We start from the raw sequence: 24,843 nt of genomic DNA, 5'->3' as shown, positions 1-24,843 counted from the left end.
TATATACTGGGTATGAGTTCTTTATTTGATGTAAGTATTGTAAATATGTTACTGCACTCTGTGGCTTGCCTTGTCACCCTGGTAATAACGTCTTTTTATAAATAGAGGCTATTGATTTTAATGTAATTCAATTTATCTTTTTTTTTCTTTTATCGGTTTTTGTGCCCAGTTTAAGAAGTATTTGCCCAAAGCAAGATCATGAAAATATTTTTATATATTGTCTTCAAAAAGCTTTATAATTTTACCTACTATCTGTCTGTGATTGATTTTTTAAACTGGTGCTTGAGGAGTCCAAAATTAATTTTTGTAGGCTATCCAACTGACCCAGTATCATTAATAAAAAGAATTATTTTTCTTATTCAAGATCTTCTTAACTATTCTCAGCCAAACTACTGCATTTTCCTTCTCTTCTTGCTTTTTCCTGAAAATGCTTTGATATTCTCCCAAATTTCCTAAACATTAAATGTGATGCATATTTTCCCAGGTTAACCTTACTTAATTTTTCTTCCACCATTTAACGCTCTCAGCAGCTGGCTCCTTAAGATTTTCCTCTCCTTATCTTCCAAGACAACATCTTTCTCTGGATTTTCTTATTTTTCCATTACTGCTCCCTTTCAGATGCTCATCCTCCTCCCCAGGATCCCTTCCTCAGTCTTCTTTCTGCTTCTCTTTTCAGACCTCCTGCTTTCCCTAGGTGATCTTGTCCAGATCCATGCCTTTAACTTCCTCCACTCATGGGTAACTCCCAAATGCCACCCCAACCCAGATTTCTAATTCTCAAGTGCAGACAAGGATACTGAAACGTATCCAAAACTGAATTTATTAATGTCACCAAAAAGAAGGTCAGTAAACTGACCAGATAAAACTTCTATGAAAAAATGTGAAGACCATTAATCAGAACTCCATTAACTTCCAGTCCCACCACATACACAAACGTCTTAAAACTTCCCCACCACACCTTCCTCCTTCTTACATTTCCTACATCTCCTATATTTACTTAATTGCCTCTGGCAGAAACTTTGAAATCTCCCCACATACGTGTCTCAGTTTATTAGTCACCAGGCTCTGCTTACTTGACTTACAAAGCACCTTTCTGAATCACCTCCTCCTCTCCAACCCCACTACTGCTGTCCTATTTCCAGCCCTCACTGTCTCTTCCGCTGTTTCTCCCATGGTTTTGTCCCATGGTGGACAGCATTCTGCCTGATCTCCCTGTATTTGGTCTAACATCATTTGTTTCCAGACAAAAATCTCTCAGTTGGTAATTAATATTTCCTGCTTCTTCCTCTAGACCAGTGATTGCACCATATCCACATTCAGAATCACCATAGAACAAAACAGCCACCTGACAACCGTGTACCAGAGGCAGTGTAGTGTAATGAGAGTTTGGATACAGCAGCTAGGGGCCTTGAAGATTGCTGGATGCCCAAAAGGTTGAAGCATTACTACTGGTGCAGAAGATACACTTGGGAAAGTTCGTAGGGCTGGTACCTCTTCATTCTAGTCCTCCTTTGCATTGGCAAACAGCAGTGGCAGCCATTCTCCATTACATCCTTATTTCCTACTTACACTTTGTAGCCCAGTGACACTCTGATTCAGCGGACCCTTGGCATCCAAGAGTTAACACCATCACCTACTGTTTACCAGCAGCCCCATGGATCTTTGATATGTGGAGTGTGTAATTCTGCAGAGGCACAAATCTCAACCACACATGCTATGATGCTGCTGTTTGCGAGTGAATCGTTTAGCAGTGAGAGAGCCAAGCACGTTGGGGCTTGTTGAGTCATACACTCAGGAATGGAACCTGAAGGCCAAAGCTCAGGCTTTGTAGCAAATGGCTTAAGGCAAAGGGGGCCTGGGTGTTTGTCATTCTGGAAGCAAAAAGGAGGGAGGTAGCTGAGATGGCGTCACTACCCTTCCCCTTGAACCTCAGGGAGGGGAGCGCCCCAGGGGCGGAGTGGCTGGTGGTGGAAAGCTGCCTTCCTGGGAACTTCGACTAAGAAAAGAGGGTAGGACAAGCTGGTCTGAGCCTGTATGGAGACCCAGAGCTGGGCTGAGCTCAGCAAGGCCTGTGTGCAGCTTACAGGAGCCGCCCGAAAGAGACAAGTGAGCATCCTTTCTTCCCCATCAGCATGAAGATTCATATCACTTTAATTATCCTAAGTGGAAGTGACGTGGAGCACAGCATGTCAGCCAGGATGCGATTGCTAGAAGGGGCCTATTTATAAGACAAGCAGGAGTGACACAAAATCCTCAGGCTCCTTGCCCAGAGGGACAATCCCTCAGAACAATGAGTCTTATTTGGACAAAGATGTCAGACTCCTAGTACCCGTTTATATGACTTGTTGCTGCTCCATCTTGTACTCAGGGGTGTCTGGATAACCCTACTCAGTGAATAACAAGCCCATCTTATCTCCTTAGGGGATGCTGCACCTTTGGAGGATATGTTATCCTGGAAATCAAATTAAATGCCCGTTCACGCTGAGCTCATCTCGCTTGTCGCCGAGGGTTGGTACAGCAGCCAAGGGAGACGATGTTGCCAGGGCCAGTCCTTGGAAGGAAATGGGTTTAAGTGTCCAGTTCGGTTTCCACACTTGGAAATCATCCATCTCGATGAGGAAATGAAATCAGTTGATCTTCTACTTTGCTCATTTGAAGGCAACGAGACATTTCTCTGCATCAGACAATTGGCTTGTGACCCCAAAAGACACTTGCTCTCTCCACTTCGCCTTGGCAGCTGTAAGCTCTGAGCAGCCGACGTGAGCATGAAGGAAAAAAGGCTCCCTTAACGTGCACAGTCAAGGATGGATGGTCTGAGCCAACAGCGAGGTCAGGGATGCAGGGAACCCCAAAGGGCAGTTAATTTTCATTTTCACTTTAATTGGCCTTGGCTTATCCTAGATGACTTCCTCCAAAATAAATCCATCCTTCTAATTATTAGCTAAATTAACCTAATTATTGGCTGGGCTAATATTTAAGTTAGTTGCTATTCTCTAAGTCACTCACAGTGCAGAAGGGCCCACAACCACCCAGAGCCAGGAGGACTGGGGCTGAGATAACACTGTTGGCTAATTGGGAGATGACAGGCACTCCCACTGGGGACACAGGCACACTGTTGACCTGGGGTAAACTGTTTAAACAGGTTTCTGGGTCAGTCATCCTTCAGGGATGGTTTCTCTCCATGGTGTTGACTTTACGCTGGGTTCTGAGTTGGCAAGAGTGGCCCTAAGTCACCAGGCTGCTGCTCACCTCCATGCTTCGATGCACCCCATCTGTAGTACCCTGCACTTGAACTTCGCTGGGCTCTCTCTTCCAACTTCAGGATTGAACTCAATGATACTGCCTCCCAGCAGCCTTCTCAATGGGCTTCCTCATCCCTGTTCATGTACCAGTAGCACCTAGCACATTGCCTTGTGGGGAAGGGCACTCAATAAATGTTTGATGAAGAAATGAATCAATTACCCCGTGCTTAGCACTTTTTGCGCTCTACAGTGATTGCTTGTTTTCTTATTTATAACTCCAAGTACTGTGAACCCCTTGAGGACAAGAAATTTATTTTATTCATTTGTCTGTCCCCACCCCTAATAATTCATGGCTCAGAAAAGGCACTTAAGAAATGGGGAAGAGCTCATCTTGGGAAACTGGCCTTTTTGTTTAGAGATTATACTTGAATAACCTAACTTTCATGTAAAGATTTTTGACTTATAAAGTGCTTTTATTAGGAGTTTGTGATTAACAGATACACATTACTGTATATAAAATAGATAAACAACAAGGTCCTACTGTATAGCACAGGGAGCTATATTCAATTTCTTGTCATAAAATATAATGGAAAAGAATCCAAAAAGAAAAAAAAAATATATATATATATAACTAAATCGCTTTGCTGTTCACCTGAAACAAACATTGTAAATCCACTACATCTCAAGAAAAAATAAAATTTTAAAAATTCTTTTGATGTCTTATTATTGCTTGTCCTTGTTGGAGTTAGAAGGGGTGACATTGTGAGTTAGAAACTTGTGTCATTCCCATTGTACAGATGAGGAAACTTAAGCTCATGAGGTCCCGTGGCTTGCCTGTGATCATACAGCTTATAGATGATGCAAGAATTCAAGCTGGTTGTCTGACTTTGAGCCTCCACTCAGTTATTTTCTAATCAATAGCAAAAGTTCTTTCCCATCTCTTACCCACAAGTCCTGTCTCCCAGGAGAACCCTCCTCTCAGCTGGCTATGAACTAATGTTCATGCAGAGGTTAGCTCATTGCAGTTTAAGGGTTAAAATAAAAACACATACAGGGGTCTTTGCCTTTTAAGATGACAAGCCTGAAAATTGACATCTAGAAGAGAATGACCTTCAAGTGCAAGAATTTCAGACGCCAAGGCAGACAAGAAGGGAGAGAATAACTATTGGCAGTGACTTGTGTGGCCTGGGTTAGTCATTTATTATGAATGTTATGTAGAATGACAATATTAGTCATTTATTGCTGCATAACCAATTACTCTGAAATGTAGCAACTTACAACAACAGTAAGCATCTATTTCAGACATGGTTTCTTAATGTCAGGAATCTGGAAGTGGCTTAGCTGAGGGTTCTGGGTGTCCTGGAAGGTTGCAGTGAAGCTGTCAGCTAGAGCGGCAGTCATCTGAAGGCTCGCCTGGGGCTGGAGGATCCACTTCCAAAATGGCACACTTACATGGTGCTGGTTGATGGTAGGAGGCCTCAGTGCTTCCCTGTCTGAGCCTCCTTTTCCATGGGCTACTTGAGTATCCTCAGGACAAAGTGTTTGGCTTCACTCAGAGTGAGGGGTCCAAGAGCGAGTAAGACAGAAGCCACAGTGTCTTTGCCAGTCCAGCCTTGAGAGTCACACTTCCTCTTTTCCACAGTACCCTGTTAGTGGCATGGTCAGTCCTAGTCAATGTAGGGGGGTACGTAGGAGGTGAGGATCACGGGGGACCACCTTTGAGGTAATTACCCAAATGTTTGCTTTGTTGATGCCACCACCATGAAATAAAAGTTTTGATTTTTATGTGTTTTAAACAAGCAGACCTTTAGTAAGATATTGAGTCAAAGAAAGCCAAAAACCCAAAGTTAGTTCCTCTACCCTGATGAAGATAAGGTGGTCAAGATCACACAGCTGGCTTCTGGAAGAACTCAGAAAGGAGAAAGAGAGTGGGAGGGCTAGCTGGCCTCTACTTTCACCAAGCCCTAAACTTAGACTTTTGACCTTCTCTCCAAACAAAGTTAAGCATACAGTCCTAAAGATACACTCATAGGACCGAGGGACGAGGATGTTCACCGCAAACCTTGGACTTGAACATGTGACCCTGCTACACTGCCTGCAGTGCAGGATGACTCTGAACTAATCTTTTCCTAGATCTTGTGACTATCAAAATATATTGCATTGACTTTTTTTCCGTAAAGAGCTCTAATTTATGAAATGTAAACATTTTCATTACAATTTTCACAACTCTTGTTTATAATTGTTCCTTTTATTTTAATGTACAAGGAGCCTCCAAAAATTGAAGTGGCCCAGGTCTGTCTTAACATCTGAGCAGCTCTGCTGTCAGCCCCTCGCAGTCTTGTTCTTCCCATCAGATTTTTCATTTAGATTTTCACAGGGGTTGAGTAAATGACCACAAAGGTCCTTCCAGGTCCAGAAGTCCCGCAGGGCACTAAAGCCACAGGGGTCAAAGCGTATTTGTCAGCGGTCTGTGTGCCCCTGAACGCTCATTTCATTACAAGGGGGAGGCAGGGAGGAGAAGTGTAAAGGACACATTTTCTGACCACCACACTGGTACTCTCTTCACAGGACAATGAGTGAGGTAGGGCCATGAAGCAGGAGAAAAACATAGTGATCGTTTTTGCAGGGTATTTTTTTTTTCTCCTGATTCATAAAGTCATATTGACACAGGCTGTTGGTTTGAAATAAAACAGGTACCAGAATATTCCACTGGGAGCTCACATCTCTTCTGTGGTCCGGCTTGGCCTGGGCCTCCAGCTGCCCCGGGAGCAGGGCTCTCGCCCGCAGCAGACCTGCTCTGGAAAGGCTATATATAGATGCCCTACCTTGGAAACTGGGCCTCAGGAGAATTGGCCACTTGTGCTCGTTTGCCTCTTGTCCCCCCTAGAATCTCTGCAAAGAGCGGTGATAGCAGCCTTGGGCCAGGACGCAGGACTGGGACAGAGTAGGGAGGCAGGTAACACAGCAGTGATTCCCGGGGCCCCTGGGTGATCAGACTGCTGGTGGTGCTGCTGGCATCCTGCTAAAAAACATACTCTGTATCAGTGGAACTGGCAATAGGCTTCCTTGGACCAGAGGAGGGATTGTGGCCAGGTGAATGAATGAGGAAGGAAACTTCTGCTTACCACCCGCTTCTGAGCCACCTCCTGATCGTGGGAAAGGCCAGTAACCTTGACCTGGCTCATTTAGGACCCTCCTCCTCCTTTCAGGTGATCCCTCACTGATCAAATGTCCCTGTCCCCTAGTAAGGATGCTCTGCTCTCCTTATCCCCTGGCATTCAGCAAAGTCCCCTTCCTGGGATCTTCAGGAGGCTACTAGCACCTCCCCCAAATGTCCCATCATTCCTGACATAGCTGGAGCTGTAGAGTCCACCCCCCAAGAACCTGCCATATCTCCCAGCAACGTGCAGGGTGGAAATACAGATCTTCTTTTAAGTGCCATCGCATCTTCAGCTTTTTGCCCTTGGGTAACTTGCCTCAAACCCTAGGATGATACAGGTCTGGGCCCTGCTTTTTCCTCAGTCTTTCCCTTTGGAAGAGCATTTGCGTGAGAAGAGAGATCTGCCTGGCTTTCAGGGATGGGGCTGTTCCCTTGTGGAACATCCACTGACATTGTGGTGCCATCAGAAACCAGCTAGAGGGATGGGGTTCAGTGGAACTTTTTAATGTGACTGGAAAAGAAACAAACAAAACTTTGCTACTGTAGGACCCTCCAAAGATACGCAACAATTGTTGACCACCACGTGAAGAGCTGCCATGAAGGAGACGGGTGAGGTCATTAATTAATCCCAAAGGAAGGACGAGGACCAGTAGGGGAGGTTGGTGGAAGGCAGATTCCAGCCCAAAGTAGCGTATCCTGCCCTAAGAGGTGGTGAGCTCCTTGTCCCTGGGAGTGTTCAAGAACCAATCTGTCCCAAATATCAGATAAATTTCAAAATGAAAATTAAATTTCAGGAGACTGAAAATCCAACTGAGAGCTTCTTTTTTAATGGCGTTGAAGGAACAGATGGGTAAGTGTAGGAACGGAGAAAGACTTGAGCAAAAGGATTTCTTGTTATCTTCCAAAGTTTCAAGTCTCTGTCCTCTGGTTCTTCCCAGACTTCAGAAAGCATGGGGCTCCAGAAGGAATAAGACAGTGCACCCACCCCAGGGCCCTGAAGAAAGGTGAGCTGAGAGAAGACAGATCTTTTCAATTCTAAGCATCTGTCGAGAGGAAAAAAGACACTCCCCCAAAAAAATTTTTTTAAAAGACACCCAGGAGATAAGGAAAATACTCCAAATCATTCCCAGACTGACTATTTAACAAAATTGGGTTTTGATGTTTTTTTTTTAAATAAGGCATCAGTGGCTCTTTTTAAGCAACAAAGAGATGATTTTATGCAAGTTTCCCCTCAAGGCTTTCATTAAGACGTTCACATCCTTCCTGTCACAATATCTACCTTATTACAATGAGTCATAGTCCTTCTCTATTCTCTCGCTGAGACATCTTTGGAAGATAAACTCTCTGGAATGAGAGGAGGGCCTAACTTTTTTTTTTTTTTAAGTGAAAACCTCTTCTTGATAGTTCTAAGGAAAAGGTTGGGAGACAGGAGATTTAAAAAAAAAAAAAGAAAGAAAGAGAAAAAAGGACCTCTAGTTATGAGACCAGTGAGTCGGCCTGGACACAGTCCTGGTGAAGAAAGTGGGCTTGCTTGTTCTGACGGTTATAACCCAACTCCCACTGGACACCAAGCACACATCTCTCGTGCTGGGAACAAGTTCGAATCATTCTGCTTCTACCAGGGAGACGTCATTAAGCCCTTTGAAGACAGCCTTCACCTCTCCATCCAGCTCTCAGCTCCCGCTCTGGGTCGCGGGTAAGTAAGTGTCTATGTAGTCATACATATTATCTTTCCTCTGCAGGGACTCATTCCATGGCCCTGGAGCGAAAAAAGAAGTCACAGGAAAACAAGTGCCATATATCACTCCATGGTTACAGGGATGGGAGGCCTTCTGAATCATAAAGTCCAAAAGAGAGAGACTGGGAGTGGTTTCCACTGAGACCTAGACCCAAGAGCTTAGAACAGGGGCACAGTTAATCGCCAGCAGCCTAGGACCCCGTCTGCCCTCAAAGGCGGGCACTGAGCTGGCTGGTCAGAGCGGGTACAGCCTTCAAGAACACTTTCCTTTAGACCAGGAATCGGCAAGCGTTCTGTGACCAGACAGATAGTAAACATTCTAGGATTTGAGGGCCATAAGGACCATATGGGCACACAATGGGTATAGCCGTGTTCCAATTAAGCTTTATTTACAGGCACTGAAATCTGAATTTCATGTTAGCTTCATGACACACACACACAGTATTCTTTTGGCTTTTTTCTCCAACCATTTAAAAAGGTAAAAAAAAAAAAAGTTCTTAGCTAGCAGATCGTATAAAAACAGGCAGAGGGCTTTAGTTTCTCATCCCCTGCTTGAGGCTAAACAACTTCATGATGGACCCTCCCACACAGGTGTGCAAGGCCCAGACGGGGGCACGTTCATAACAGGAGTTCCCTAAACCCTGGGGTGGCTGACTAGCCCCTCCTGGGACGTCTCCATCCCAGCTTGTGCCTCTCTGGCTGCCTGACCTCAAATGCAATATTCCTGCGAGGAAACCTCCTGTTAAGTGTTTAAAAGTGCTTCTGTCCTGCCCGTTGGAATGTGATTAAAGCATGCAGGAGGCGAGCGGGGAGGCCAAGGCCCTTCCAGGAGACACTTGGCTCAGACAGAGAGCCTGATTACAAAAGAAAGCTTTTAGAATCATTTGAAGGGAAGTTGGTGCTAAATATTCATCCGGAAAGAGGAGGATGTATGAAAGGGAAGTGAGTTAGAATAGAATGACGTGGAGCCCAGTCTATCAGAAATGGTCTCACTGGGAAAAGAGGTCACAGGAAAGTAAACACCCCTGTCAGTTCCACGGTCATGGGGCTGGGGGCTTGTATACACGAAAGGAGGGAGGGCAGGGCTGTTATTCCAAGTAGCCCAGACCATCAGCGCTGAGGGGAGGGGAGTGAGGAGAACAGGGGTCCCCCTGATGATGGCTCTCCAGGCCTTTAGCCTGAGACGTGCCACCCACACCCCCATCCCCAGGCAAGGCTGCAGCTAGCATCCTCCGGAGGGGCCTCCCCGAAGCTCACCACACAAGTCAGCTGGGGGCTGCTGCAGGAAAAAGTGCAGAGAACGTGTAGAGTGTAGGTTTCAATAACTGAGGCTGTATTAGGCTGTGTTTTAGCTTGGACTCTGGAGTTCAAATCCCAGCTTTGCAGTTTATAGCTGGGTGGCCTCGGGCAAGTTACTTCATTTTGCATGTCTGCTCTGGAGAGCACCCCTACCCTCCAGCACAACCGCGTGTGTGGTTGCGGAGATTAAATGAGACCATCTTCACGAAGGACATAGCATGGCCAAAATGAAGGATCAATGAAAGCTGGCTTCTATGTCATTAGCAACCATCACCATATCTTAGAGTCTCTTCCCTAGATTTCCATAAATATATAAAATTTTAGATCGGTTATGCTCAGTGGATCTTACATTCTATGCTTAGCTCTTAAAATTTTGTATATACTTTTTCCATGTGTCTGAGTAACGTTCAATTTGTGGCCAATGGTTTTATAATATTTCTTTGAACAAATAAGGTTCCGCTTACATAACCTCTCCCTATTTGCGGGGATTTTAGTCCTCACTAGTATAAGCAACGCTCCCATAAAGAACAGGCTAGACTCTCCCAGAGGGAGAAACACAGGCCTGGAGATGGACTCCTACAGGGGTCACTTATTCATGGTCTGTCCTCCAGAGTCTTAACATTGACACTGGTGATAGGCGAGAACTTCTGTCTGCACAGAGCTGCACCAGCACTGGGTTTTATTATTTTAGCTTGTTTTTCCTAATAGATGTGAAGTGGGAGCTCACAGCTGCTTTATCTTTCCTTTTTAAAAATTAACTGCCTGTGAGATGGATCGTCTTCCTCACTGACCTTACTATTGCATTTGATGTCTGTTCACGTTCTTCAGCCACAGGTTCAATGGGCATGTGGTTTCATCCTCTGTAGATGTGTGTAGGCTCTTTGTATACATCGTATATAAAACTTTTGCATGGACTTTTCTCCGTCGTTACCTGTGATACCCGGTTCCCGTTCATTTCCTTTATTTGGGGGTTTTGTTGTTTTTCTGTATGAATCTTACTCTGTCATCCTCATTACTGAAAATGTTATGATTCAAGCAAGGAAGAAATCAGCTTCCCTCCACAGCTTAGTAAGGATAGGATTCTATTTTATTCTCTTTTTCTAAATATTATGTCTCTAAGCCACCTAGACGTACGATGCTATATGGTGTTAGTTATGGATCTGAATTTTTCTCTGTGTTGCCTCTAGTGATCTCGACAAAGCATACAATTACATGTTCCCCCGTAGTTCCCTATACTTCACTTGTCACATATTTTTAAAATATTTCCTCTTTAGAGTCTATTTCTGGAATCTCTGTTATCGCCCAATGAAATGACCTATATTCTGTTTTTAAGCCAGTACTATAGCATCTTAATAATTGTCACTGTGAAACAAGAAATACCTGTGAGAGCAACTTTCTAGCAAACAACCCAGTACCTGACATACAGTAGAGGCTCATTAAATGTTTCTGTATTAAGGAGCATTGGTTAATTGTAGAACCAGGGGAATATTTTTAAAGATACAATACTTTTTTTTCTTAGCAAAACAAGCAAAAAAAAAAACCCAGTTGATAAAAATGAATTACAGATGGAGATCCAATCAGAAAAGGAAGCTTAACATGTTTGAGAAAGAAATACAGAAATATAGGAAGCTATATTTACTACCTTAGGATAGGGATGGGTTCCTTAATCAAGACATAACATTTTAGCCGTGAAAGAAAACTTGATTAACTTCATTCAACAGTGATGTAATTGAGAATTCACGTTCAGCAAAAGCCAACATAAAGAGAGCCATAGATCAAGCCACACTCCTGGAGAAAATATTTGTCACACATACAGCTGGAAAAGTGAGAAATATTTTTCTATATTAAAATATATAATATTTCATAATATATAATTTTTTCATATAATTCAATGAAATAAGAACAAGTCTTCCCAAATTATTTTCATTCTTATGTGTCATAATTTATAATTAATTTCCATTTAACTCTATGGGGGATCTCCACTGTTTATTTAATAAGATCAAATCTGTAAATTACCTGCAGAATACTGTCATCCACTATACTTGCCTTGTCATTCAAGAGTAGATTTCCTTCGCTCTGACTGGAGTATGAGCGTGTACCTATGTAATATTGTAATTAAGAATCCTATATGCCTACCTAATCCCCTGCGCTTCTGTTGTTCAGCCTGCAAGATCCCAGAGATTTTAAATTCTATTTCTCTTCTTTTTATTTACTTGATATATCCTTTCTTTTTCTTTAAAGCTTTAAAATGATATTTTCTGATCTTCTTTCTCTAGTAGTTAATCTTAAAAGAGATTCTATGTGGATGACATTCTTTATAAAAAGCTCCGGGAAACTTTCTACTATTATGTCTTTATTTACTATTTTCATTTCTATTTTCCAAAGAGTGAATCTTCCTGTATAGTTAACCTATTATTTTTTTCATGCATTACAGCTGTTTATTTAATGCTTCTATATTTTGGTTTAATTTTCCAATTCATCCTACATCTCACAATTTGTCATTCTAAAGTCAATTTCAGTGTTTTTTTTATTTCTAACAATATTTGATTTTTACCCTATCTATTATGCAACTATAGTCTCCACCTGTTTGTGTTTTTCATTATTGTTATTAAGCCTTAAATTAAAAAAAAAAATGTTCTGGGCACTTTTTCTCTGTTTCCTGAACTCTGACTTGGGGCTATGTTGGTTTCATTTCTGTCACTATTCATATTTTTCCTGGGCTTTTACAGCTGAATTTATTTATTTCCTGCTGCAGAATTTGTATGAATCAATCTGAGTTACTTCAGGAGAGAGGTGGGGCACTGGGTCCTTTGACCAAGTTTGAAACTTGTCATTGTCCGGCTGAGGAGCAGTCCAAGCATAGGTGACAAAGTCATAGGTGACAAAGGAGGAGGAGGACTGACTGATCGAGAGATGCTTGAAGAATAGGAAACCAGAGGATGGGTCCAGCAGTAAACTGATGGAGCAAAGGGGAAGCCCCAGGCATCTCCAGGTTGGGCGGGAGGAAGAGGGAAGAGCAGATTCACACGCTCTGCTTCTGTAGTTCGGGAAGTCAGCCTTCAAACAGACCTGCAAGACAAACAGAAAAATAATTGGCTTCACAGAAAGAGGCAGAAATTGGAGAAGCTTCTGGAGCACTGATGAGCTGAATTTATGGTGCCATGTAAACATGAAAGCTTAATGGGAACAGTTTGGTAAGAGGTCATGCTCACACACAACTTTACAGCCAATTAAAAGTTAAAAACGGAGCCTAACTGCTTTGTGTCTGAGCTGATAAATCAGATACTTAGATTGGCTGCCGAAGTTGAGTGACTAGGACAACGTTTCAGCTCTCGGATCTTCCATGGGTTGACTCCTCACGCACACGTGGGAGGGAAAGAGTTCACAGGAACAAACAAGGTGCTGATGGATCACTTCGTCCATCACAGGGAGCAGGAGAAGGGAGATACTGAGTGTGGAATCCAGAAATCCAGGGTTTAGAGAGTGCGGTGTTTTATCAAAGTGTTTCCTGCACTGCCCAGGTGACGACAAGTGCCCTCACCTTGTGATGGGGTGACTCAGTCAGCAGACTGCTGTTAGAAGGACCCTCTAACAACCACGCTCCCAGCACCGGATGTTTGATGTTTGACAGGCACCTGTGTTCAATTCTCTCTCTCTTTCCAGTAGATTTTGCTTCTGGGATGAGAATTCACTATCAGGAGCTTTCCAACGTGCAGTGTGATGTGTGTTATTTGGGTTTTGTGACTTCCCAGTGTAGAACTACCAACAATGGGCAGAATCTGTTGGAGACTGGCTTGGGTACGGTTTGGGGAAGAGCCCCTCCAAGGATGGAGTGGGCAGCCCAGGAGGCGGGAAGTGGGAAGAGTGTCGATGGGGCTGGTAATTATGTAAACTGTTCAATGAGATCACCTTTAAGACCACCTTCCAGTCCTGAGCTTCCATGAGATTAGGTAACACGGGGCAAACTCCGGGTCTTCATCTGGAGGGAGAGGCAGCTGTTTCTAAGTGGTGAACAGCATCCTCAGGGGCAATCAGGGAATCTGAGTCACATCTTGGTTCTGCCGACTCTCACAGGATGCAGGACCTCAAACAGATTCTTTAACTTTCTCTAGGCTGTAAGATAAGAGGTTTAAATCTATTTTAACCCGAACCCCTAATTTTCATTGAAGGTACCTCCAAAACGTCTTTTCCCTCCATACCTACTGCCTCACCAGCTGCGGAACCCCAGTCATTTCTCAGCCAGAGGATTACAAGCATTTTCTAATGAGGTCTCTGGTGTCCTTTGGTGTCCCACCTCCCAAACCATCCTCTGCCCATCCTCCAGAGTGATCTTTCTAAAATGCAAATTGGATCACATCACTCCCTTGCATAAGATTGTTCAGAGGCTCCCTAACACCTGCATAATAAAGGTCAACTTCCTTAGCATGGCCCAGCCAACTCCACAGCCAGCCAGCTGTAGGGACCATATGCCACTCATTCCAGCATCCCCAGGACCTAGCACCATGCCTGGCACATAGAAGAGCCCCACCAATAATAGCTGAGTGAATGCATAAACAAACCTCCTGCCTGCCCTGTGATTACCCACTGTGTCAGCCCCAGCGGACAGCTTCTCTAAAGGACAGTGCCTGGCGCACCTCTGCATCCCGCAGCGTTCTCTGCCACCTCCCCAGCCCCAATCTCTGTCACTCCCCTTCCACCCCCAATACCCCAGCCTGCCTTTTCAAGAGGTTTCAGAACACAGAAGCTGCATGCTGTTCAAAACGGAGCATGCGTTTCAAACGTGCACCCTATTTTGACAGCATCTGCAAAAAAGCCTCAGGATGCCCCCATGGAGACAAAGGTCAGCGCCCTGACAGGAAGCAATTAGCCGCCTACCCTTGCCTGAGGTTCAGGGGCCCCAGGCCTCCGAGAAACAGTGAGAGCCCAGCTTTTCTTAGCAAGCAGGAATCAGAGCCTGCCCAAGCCACACTCTCCTCCTCCCACGCCCATCAGAAAAGAATAAATAAGATGAAAAGGCAGAAAGGGGAAAAGAGGGGGCACATTATAGGCCAAGGTCAGGCTGAGGGGTTGGGTCTGCTCTTAATGAGCAAGAAAAGCCCCACCAGGTAGGTGGTGGGCAGAGGAAGGCAGCGCGAGGCTGGTAATTTATTGGGAGGCAGGAAAAGTGCTGAATTCGACACTAGAGAAGGGAAGATGTCAGTTGGACATCTGTTCCCGACACCTCAGCAGCTAATTATTTCTCCGTGCACCGCGGTCGGCAGGATGGAAGAGCTCAGGGGCTGGCTGAGGCCTGCCTGTCAGTAAACCAGAGTTTGACTGGCAAAATAAATCAGTAAATAAATAAACCCAACCCGCAGCCACCTGAAACAGTAACACCCAAGCAGCCTTCCTTACCCTGTAGGATCAATTGACAGTTGTGACTGGCGGGGCAGGGGAGTGGAGGCAGGCGTGGGAAAGACCGAGAGCCCCGCTCCCCCGTCGTCGTCTGCTGCTCCTGGGGTCACTCTCCCTGGGGGGGCTCAAGAAGCAGTAGCCCCCATTTCTGGGCCTCATATGCCATAGCTGCTGAAAATTTCATACTCCGTCAGCCCACTTCTTCCTTGTTATCAAAATCTGTGAGGATGGGAAGAACCGAGAACATTTTTTTAAGAGGGTTTTTCTCCTCAGTGTCTGCTGTTGGACTAGATTGTGGGCAAGTTGCAAGTTTCTTTGGGAAGCTCTTTCTGCATCCTTTTCCCTCTTGTAGCCCAATCCTTGCCTGCCTCCACACCCCTTACCTCCCCTGGGCCTCCTGGCCAGCTTCTTCACATACTATTATCAATGTAACCTGTGACAGCTGGTGTTCACATCTTTTTCTTCAAACTGACCAAGGATCATTTCTATAAACCTGGTGCCTGGTGCATAGATGGAACCCAGTTAAAAGTCTGTGGGAGAGAGGGAGGGAAGGCAGGAGGGATGATGTTGGCAGTAATGAAGGAATGTTAGTATGTTCCCTGCTCCTGGACTCCACGGAAAAGACAATGCTTAATTCCAAAATGCAAATTGAGGTAGGAAAATGAAGACCACATCTGCATCCTTGGTACTTTCCAACCCAGAAAAAGAAGTCCAAGCCCTGGATAGATGGAAAGGAAGACAACAGCGATGCCCAGTCTGCAAGGGAACGGGTGGAAACAACCATAGTTTTCCCTATCGAGGGCTCCGGCCAGGTGGGGGTGTTGCCAGGGGTTGGGGGAAGGTGGGAGGTGCAGAAAAGGTGAACAGGTACAAAGGGCTATGACTGTGGACCTGGGGTCAGCCGATGCTGTGGGCCCCGCCAAGTACTATCAATTCTCTGAGACTCTGTTTCCTTGTCTGTGGAATGGGGAGAGGAGAGCCTCCCCCAGAGAGTGAATGTCAGTAAGAAAACAGAACTTTCTTCACTCTGTATTTGGAAGCTTTTCCAACACACACATCTGCCTAGGCTGCTTCTGCTGAAAACCATTCCATGAGTCCCCATGGCACTTAGGAAAAAAGCTCAAGGTCCTCTATGTGGCTCACATTGCCCCATATGGTCTGTGCGGCCCATCTTTCCAGCTCTCCCTCACTCCCCATTTTTGCCCAGGCACCTAGATCTTCTCTCAGTGCCTCAGGCTTGACTTATGCCTCGACACAGCCTGGCTCTTTATGTGCTGGAATAGTTTGTCCTTCCATCTTCATCTAGCTAGTTCTACTCAGCCTTCAGATCTCAGTGCAAATGTTACTTCTGCAGGGAAGTCTGCCTTAACTTCCCTAACCAGGTGGAATCCTCTTTTGATAAAGGAAATTCTAAAGCCCACACCATCTCACCTCCTCTACCAACAACAGCCTGGCCCAAGCCCCCATCAGCTCCCCTCTGGGCTCCTGCAACAGCCCCCTGCTGGCCCCATTCCCACCACTGTTGCCCACCTACAATCTATTTCCGTACACAGCCAAGGTCCTTCCAGCCTCAGGACATTTGCACATGCTGTTCTCCCCGCCTGGAATGATCTTCCCCCAGATCTCTGTGGGATTCTCTCTCAGTTCTTCCAGTTCCCTGCTCAAGAGTCATCCTTTCAGAGGGGCCCTTCTGTCACATCCTGTCTAAAGGGGCCACCCAGTCACACTCTAACCACTTACTCTGCTTTACTTTTATCATGGCACTTCTATATCATAGCACTGAAATTACCTTATAACTTTACTTTGAAATTATATGTTCGGTTGTGTTTTGTCTCCTGTACTAGGACATAAAAATAATGAGGGCAGGATTTTGCCCTGTTCACTGCTGTATTCTCAGCAACTAGCACAGTACCTGACACATAGAATAGACCTTCCAAATCCCAGGAACTCTTATTGGTAGTGATATCACAGTGGTTTTTGACTACTTAAGAGCTGCCTCTTTCCGCTGAATTATCAGCTTCATCAGGATGGGGACCACATTAGTGTTTCCTCATCATTGTCTCCAAGGCCTCAGTAACCTGCCCGCTACATAGTAGGCACTCAGTAGACACATAAGACGATGCGTGCATGGAAATGGAAGATTATAAACACAAACATAAGGTTCTACTCTGAAGGCATGATTAACTTCAGTCATATCTCCTGATCACACTCGCTGGGAAGCAGCCGTGTGGATAATTTAAGTCCACAGTCTCCTGGCGCGATTCTCTCTATTGCTTTTCTCAAGGCTTCTAGGAGGGAGGGCCAGGCTCATGGGAACCATTCTCTCAGCCTCTCCAATTTCTCCTACACTTTAAAAAAGTTCAGGCCCACACACTCAGTTGTAAGGTTTCCCAACGTGTTTCCAGCGTGATTAACCATTTACCCCCTTTCAGTGCTCAGAGCGACCTCTTGTAAATATTCTACACCGGCAGCACTTGCAAAATCTCCATCTTACTTGTGGGCAGCTGCAAACTCGACTTGTAGCAAATATTCCTCCTGCCTTGGGCCCCTCCCCTGCTACGGAAGAGGCGGAGAAAGGCACCAGAAAAGAGCTGGGATTGCATACAGGTTGGCGGCGTGTGAGATGCCATAAATTTCATTGCTACATATTTGAGAAGACAGAAATAAGTTACTGGCATCTCTGCCACTCTGGCGAAACACAGTCATTCCCAACACAGGGATATAAAACTTTACAGCACCCAGCTCTCTCAGAGCGTGATAACTCACTTTACAAGGAAATTCATCAAAACTCAGCTGCGGGTGATTCCATAACAGTATTTAGTATGGTGATTCAAATTACTCTAAGCCCCCAGAATTAGTCCAGGGCTCCAAGAAGTCAGACAGACATCTAAACAGACTAAAGTCCATAGCCACAGTTCTGAGCTCCTTCCCTGTTCTGCTAAGACTTTGGTCAATAATTTTGATCCATCCAAGATCTGTCTCTAAGAAGGTACAGGAAAAACTGGTGGAAATGTTGCAGGGTAGTCCTTTTAGAACAAGACTGCTATAGTGTTTTTCCAACTTTGCATTTTAAAGTCGTAAAATGTGATCACTACTATTTGACCTCCCTTCCCAACATTTCCTGATGCGGACTAACCAGCAGTGGCCCATGGCTTAAAGAAAGCAGTATGGTCTTAGAAGGCCTATTGATTACTCCTGTGACACAGGACATCTAATAATTCTGAGTCTCAATTTCCTCCTGTCAAATCAGGATGATCAATCCCACCTCCTAAGACTGTAATGAGAATTAAGTGAGATCATCAAGGGGGCTGATGCTAGCTGTCCAGTAAGTGTTGGCTGCTTGTCCTGGAACATCATTTCAATTCACTGCTTTCCTCTGTATCAGAACCAGTCTACTTGATCGGCACTGGCTCTTGCCTCTGCTGTGAAAATTTCCTTTCATCTTTTTTCATGTGTTTGTTCTGACTTCAAACTAGGTTATAAACACTTGGGGGATAGGAACTGCCTCTTCTCTTTCTTTGTAAATCACGATATCACAACATCTAAGCATCTTGACCTATGGACAAGACACATCAATGCTCTATTGACTGGGTGGATTTACAATGATGAGCCGGGTACCATCAGAGAGCAGGTGCTGTTCCGAGGCTGCGGAGAGGGCTGAGGAAGGGCTGAGCCTCAAGCATCAGTCTTTTACACGTTGTAAGCAGCATAAAGGTCCAGTCCCAGAAGAGGAAATTTTCTTTTCTCAAGTCTCAAGAATTTTCTCAAGGGCTCTAAAAAAAAGGGCAGTTTTTTTGTTTTGTTTTACTTTATTTTTGATGACCTAAATATCATATGGAGTGGTAACCCAAATCCCCATAATAAAATCTGGTTCTGGATAGAGGTAGAGAAGGTCAGGTATGAGGTTGCCAGATTTAGCAACTAAAAATGCAGCATACCTATTTAAATTTGAATTTCATCTCAGCAACAGATAATTTTATAAGTACATCTGGTTCAATATTTGAGACATCCTTACACTCAAAAGTAATTTGTTGTTTAGCTGAAATTCAAATTTAATGGGGCATCCTGTATTTTATGTGGCAACTCTAGTCAGATCAGGGCAACCACAAAACATCTAGATAGAGATGGGGATGGATAAAGGAAGGAGAGAGGAAAAATAAAAAACCAAAACCTCTCCCCTCAAAATGAGCTTTCAAACCCAAATTCAAATATACATGAAGAAATTAATTATACTTCAATTAAAAAAAAAAGCTAGTGCAGACAGGCAGCAAAGTATCTGCAACACAAATTCACTCTAGATGAAATGATTATCTTTTCAGTAAATGGCATTAAAGGGAAATGTAATATCAATATTTTATTTTTTGCCAAGCACATTTCAAGCATACTAAAGATTAAAATAATTTATTGTGTCTTTTTTCCTTTTGAAACATAATGTATATGGAGTAAAAAAAATTAAATCCAAACCAAAAAATTAATAAAAAGAAGGAAATATAAATAAATTATATTGAATTCTACCATGTAGAGATAATCACTGCTCTCATTTTTGTGTCTTTTTAGTGAAGACACAGAGGATCCAAAAAAGCCAGTCTTGTCAAGCACTGGCAAAAAGCATTGCAGAAAGAGAGTCATATGTGCAAAGGCCCTGAGGTGGGAAAAGTCTTATGTTTAAGGAAATAAATATGGGCCAATATGGCTGGAGTGAAGAGGTTACTGGTGAGATATGAGGCTGTGTGGTAACCAGTGGCCAGTTCATGCAAACCTTGCTTAGATTTATAATTTTATTCTATTTGCAGTAAAAAACTATAAATAGTTTTAAGCAGAAGTGGTTGTGTATATTTAGTAATTATCCTTCTATTTGTATTTTTCTAATGGTATTTTAATAATTAGCTATGGCTTTTTTGTACAACTTTTTAAAAATTGAGATAATTGATATATAGCATTGTATTAGTTTCAAGTATACAACATACTGATTTGATATATATATTGTGAAGTGATTACTACAGTAAGTCTGGTTAACATCCATCACCACACACAGTCACATAATTTTTATTTGTGATAAGGATGTTTTAGATGAAATTAAGATTATACAACAGTTGGATAAAGACCTTTAATTACAGCATCTTTAGTATGTTCTTAGAGAAAAGTGACACTGTAACTTTCATATTGGAAAGAATAAGAAATCATTAAACAAAACTAGGCAGCAATAAAATAACAATAGTAAAATAAGAAGAAGAACTCATTAGAAATACTAGAAATTAAAGAAAAATGTCATTGAATTTTACAAACTCAATAGTTGTTAAAAACTCATATAAGACACTGTTAAAAAATGTTTCATAATCTAGAAGACGGAGCCAAGGAATTCACAAAGAACCCGCCACTCCATGCACGCGCGCGCGCGCACACACACACACACACACACAGTATATGTAATGCAGTTAAGGGACAAGAAAGAATAACTGAAGGAGAAGTTTTAATAATTATCTAATCCCAGAAAAAGAGAGAATGAAAGGAATGGCAGAGAATTGATACTTGAAGAGATAATTGTTGAACTCTTTCCAAAACTGGGTGAAGACATGAGTCATTAAACAGAAAGTGCATCCTAAGAATCTGGTAAGATAGAGACAAGTAAATCCAGTCACAGACACATTAAAAAATAGCAAGGGTTATGGGGAAATCTTTACAATTATCGAATAAGAAGATAGAAAAATTAGACTAACAGCAGACCTCTTGTCCATAGTAACAGATGCTAAGAACAATCGAGTAGCACCCTCAAAGGGTAAAAGGAAAACAAATATCAACCTAAGATTGAATTTTGCTGTTAGCATCGAAGACCTTATAACAGAGGCTTAAACAAATCAAACAAAGGCTTCCTTGTCTCGCAAGGAAGGGGCGTGGAAGTGGCAGCCCGGGAGTGGGCGGAGCATCACACAACCCAAGTCCATTGGATCCTTCTGCTCTACTTCCCTTAGCTTGAGGCTCCCCTCTTCATTGTCCCATGAAGCGTCCTGTGTCCCACAAAAGAAGGATAAGGGTAAAAGTATGCCTCTTGTAGCCAAGTCAGCTCCCTTTAGGAAGTCAGCTCCTTTGTTGCTAAGTCAACTCCCCGCTTCAGTGTTTCCTACTTACATCTCATTAGCCAATCACAGCTACAGGAGCCTAGAAAGCATACGCTTTCCACGGAGCACTCAACTGCCCTAAATGGAGTCAGTGTTCCAGTTCTGTTCCTAACGGAGAAGGAAGACAAGATGCGGGCTGGGCAGCTAGCAGTTGATGCCACAGCTACTATTTAAGAATGTGAGCAAAATAAAGACATGTTTAACCATAAAAAAAAAAATGAAAGAATTTAACACCCATAGCCTCTCACTAAAAGCATTATCAAGGATGTACTTCATTTAGAAATGCAGTAAACCCGGAGGGAGGATCTGGACCACAAAAAGCAACGGGGAGCACAGAGATTTATAAAACATGTCAGTACATGCAATTGCCATTTACTGAAAAAAATAAATATTATTTTTTTGTCTTTTAAAAGGGTAAAACTAGACTGCAAGTGAAAATTACCAGATGGAGGGGAGAGGGTGTAGCTCCATGGTAGAGTGTGAGCTTAGCATACAGGAGATCCTGGGTTCAATCCCCAGTACCTCCATTAAATAAATAAATAAATAAATAAATAAATAAATAAATAAATAAATAAATAAACAAACCTGTTTCCACCCCCCTCAAAAGAACATGCCTAATCCTTTTTTAAAAAGGAAAAGAAAAACAAGATGGTGGGAATATGCAAATGCAGTGACATTTGAGGTTTTACAAAGCTGGTAGTGAATGTATAGATTATATATTATCCCTTATGTTTGTCTGTGAGTCTGGAACATCTCATAATCTGAGAAACTGAGAAACAATATTTACACAGAAATTTAAAACATCTTTACATTGAAAGACATCACAAAGTTAAAAGACAAGAGAGAAAGACCAGGGGGAAATGCTTGCAATATATGCAACAACAGAAACAAAAATCAACATCTGCAACATAGAGCATTACCCTGCATCAAAAAGCCAAAACCCAGTGGAATAAGAGGGGAAGGACACAAAGGAGATTTTGTAGAAGAAGAAGGTACAAATGGCTACTAAGTATGTTTTTAAAAGAATGCTCAACCTTGTAATCAGGGAAATTCAATTTAAAACAACAGGGTGTTATTTTTCACGAACTAGAGAAATAAAAACTTAGAAAATCGAAAATACCCAGCATCGAAAAAGGAATACAGAATGGTGACTCTTGGACAGGTGTGAACACATCATTTGTCAAAACTTGTTCAGGTTACAATTTTGTAGAACTTAAAATTTTTAAACATTCATACCATTAGACCCAAAGTTACACTGCTAGGAACTCATTCTACAGAAACCACTGAACACTTGCACTGAAATGTATGAATGAGAGTAATCACTGCAGCAGATGCTCGAATCAGAAAAGCCGGGACTCACCGAAATGACCCACAATAGCAGAGGAGATAAACAGATCATAGGACATCTGTATTGTAGGACATCATGGAGCCATTAAACAAAATGGAGCCGACTGCTAGACGGTGGCAGGGCGTGAAGGTCACGAGGCAAGCCGTGGGTACAGATGATCACGTGTACGCTCCTTAGAAGCCATACGTGACTCTGCACTGTGCTTAGGAAAACGGCTGACATGATACTGAAATACTAATCGTGGGGGATTCCAAGGAAGAGTGTGGGAATCCTGCTCTATATGCTTCTGTGCTGTTCGAACCAGTGAAAAGATTTAATATTTAAAAGGCAAGAAAGAGAGATGGTAGAAGCCTCTGGAAGCAGTTCAGGAAGTAGGCAAGGCCTCATTTGTCTCAAATATAAAGTGACCTCATTCTTTCACTGGAGGTGGTGAGGCTCAAATGAAAGGGCAATGAACACATGTTTGGGGGGAAGAAAAAAAAGACTATGTTCGAAAGTAATGGGTTATCATGTGATACGTGGAGCCAGACATTTTACATATGAAATAGATTTTAATATTTTAAATCTCTCAATGATAAAACCAGTCTAGTCAGTGGCAGAGCTGGGGGTTGAACCAAAGTGATTCTGCCTCCATGCTTTCCCAGAACCCCAAAGCCCACCGTCTTTTGAGAAGCGGGGCCTGTAATGACTAAGAACACACAGTGCCTCAGTCTGGGTCTCCCCCACGCACCAGCTGTGTGACCCTGGGCAAGTTACTAAACTTCTCTGTTTCTCAGTGTCCTCTTTTATAAAACGGGTGTAACCATAGTACCTACTGCAGACAGTCACTGTGAAGATTCAATGAGTTATGCTGGGAGGAGCACACCAGGGCCAGGCACAGCAGGCGGTCTGTAAGTGCTGGTGGCTGTTATTTGTTCCGATTGTCTGGTTCATCAGTGGGAGAGAGAAGCGTTTATTTTCCCAGGATCCTCTGCTCTAGGGTTGAATGAGGAGTGAAAAACCCAATGCGGACCTCCTTTCTCCCTTCAGAATACTTTGTACATAAGTTTTTAAAAGTCGTTACTGTATTCTGAGTCCCCAGTTGTTTAGGACATCTCCACCACTCCCTTCCTGCCACATGGCGATTCAAACCCCTGCCAGGTCTGGAAATGGGACTGGCCCTTAAGGGGTTGTAGACTCCAGCTCCACTCTCAGGGCCTCTCTTAGGTTGCTCCTGCCTGTTTTAACAATCTTGAATCCATCCTGCCCAACCAAACACCAACACGCAGGGAATTTTTAGCCCGTGGATGGAGCGTAGGATGGCAAAAGCCACAAATCCAGTGACAGTGAAATCAAGTCCCCCCTAAAACTGAGCTCCTCTGCCGAGTGTATGATTAACCTCTCTGTCCAAAGCTTTATTCCCTTTCTTCTTCCACATTTGTTCCCCTTCAAGACTGAGGAGTTCAAAGGAAAGGGGGGGGGGGTGTAACAAGCAGGACCCTATGGGGCTTTCCTGGGAAAGACCACACACACACACACAATGTCCCCTACCTGCCTCTTGTCTGTAGAAAAACTTTAGCCTCCAGGGCCTTCCCCAAGTTCTAAAGAGCACATTTAATCAGAGAAGTGAGAAAATGCAGGAGAAAAGGAAACCAGTCAAGCAGGACAAAATAGTAACAGTTTAGCCATGAAACAAAGTCACGGATCTCTAGTTCCTCCTCCAGGGCTGTAAATACTATCCTGAGCCATAGCCTTGAGTTGTTTTGCAGGTATTGAAACCCCGACCGGGTGGAAGAAGTTAACTGCATGTTGACCTTTGGCACGTGGACCCCAGACCAGTTGGAACCAGAAGCTTGGTGATGTTGACTCCTGATTACCTCATCACCAACCAATCTGAAGAATGTCCACACAAGCTGATCATGCACCCTGCAACCCCCTCCCTCCCTCTGTCCTTAAAAATCTGTCCCTGAAAACCATGGGGGAGTTTGGGTCTTTTGATCATTCTCCATCTGTTCTCCTTGCTCGGACCTGCAATAAACACTGTACTTTCCTTCACCACAACCTGGTGTCAGGCGATTAGCTTTACTGAATGCAGGTGAGCAGACCCAAGTTTGGTTCAGTAACTGCAGGACGCCTGCCAGCCCACTGCTGACCTTTCATGGACTTCTAGGAAGTTCACACATATCTGTCCACTCCTTATTTATGCAGGTGGGTGGGAGGAAGTTGATTGAGGACTGGAGGCAAGTCCTCCACTGCCTGCAGTGCACTGTGATGAGGGCTGTGAAAGCCAAGAGGGTGCCGCAGGGAAGGGATGGCTCTGTCTCAGTTCTACCAGGGACACACAAAAGCAAGGGCTACTACTGTCCTCAACTTCACATGCTTAGTCCGAGGCTCAAGGTTCCTAAGCAGTGTTCTCTCACTGGTAGGTAAATGGCTTTGGAAAGCACTGAACAGCGGGAGTACCCAGGGCAAAGAGGAGGGAGAAGTAAAAAGGAAAGCCAGAGAGATGAAAAGAGCCCTCAGGAAAAGGCAGCTCCAGAAGCAGCAAGACGCTTCGATCTTCAGGC

General features: G+C 43.7%; 1 long non-coding RNA gene across 1 annotated transcript; it reads right to left on the bottom strand.

Moving 5' to 3' along the window:
• Positions 1–1,713: 1,713 nt before the first annotated feature.
• LOC116658801 lies at positions 1,714–24,175 on the bottom strand. The gene is made up of 3 exons (XR_004314109.1): positions 24,100–24,175; positions 6,616–6,626; positions 1,714–1,725 (listed from the first exon to the last, which is right to left on the bottom strand). It is a non-coding gene; the product is annotated as an uncharacterized LOC116658801 (long non-coding RNA).
• Positions 24,176–24,843: the final 668 nt, after the last annotated feature.

Source organism: Camelus ferus, chromosome 21 (assembly GCF_009834535.1).
Source record: "Camelus ferus isolate YT-003-E chromosome 21, BCGSAC_Cfer_1.0, whole genome shotgun sequence".
NCBI classification, from domain to species: Eukaryota; Metazoa; Chordata; class Mammalia; order Artiodactyla; family Camelidae; genus Camelus; species Camelus ferus.
This window is presented reverse-complemented; position numbering and strand designations above follow the sequence as displayed.